This window comes from Trachymyrmex septentrionalis, unplaced genomic scaffold (genome assembly GCF_001594115.1).
Source record: "Trachymyrmex septentrionalis isolate Tsep2-gDNA-1 unplaced genomic scaffold, Tsep1.0 scaffold75, whole genome shotgun sequence".
NCBI classification, from domain to species: Eukaryota; Metazoa; Arthropoda; class Insecta; order Hymenoptera; family Formicidae; genus Trachymyrmex; species Trachymyrmex septentrionalis.
In genome coordinates, this window is record NW_017305938.1 from 32,826 (window position 1) to 33,342 (window position 517).

Here is a 517-nt window from a genome sequence, read left to right on the forward strand (position 1 = left end):
TAAAAACCAGGTTCAGAGCTTGCATTTGAATATCGAGATATGAGCGAAACACGAATATCGATTTCACTGGATGCTTTTACCTGAAAACGATACGCGATGTAAAACGCGATAAGATTGCGTCTCTAACTCAATGTATTGACAGAAATTTGAGAATTCGAGTTTGCGTCAATATACCTCTCGCAGCTACACAGTGCGACAAATATGTTCCCGGACACGAACCACATCTCAACAACCAGTGGCAACATCTGTGCGTTCAAACATGCATTTGAAAGGTTTAACATTTCCCTATCATCTGTCAAAGCTTCATTCATTTTGGTTGACATATAACGAAGATATCACAGTTCATGTTAAACAAGATTTTGGTCGAGGTAGAAATGTCTCTGGAATGATTGATTCTCATTGATTTTTGATCGCTTCTTAATGTGTGTGGAACAAACTTCGCACAAACCTTCGTTTTACCCAAATCTTCATGTAATATGGTTCGAATCGTTTCTCTATTGATATTTAAAGCCTCCTC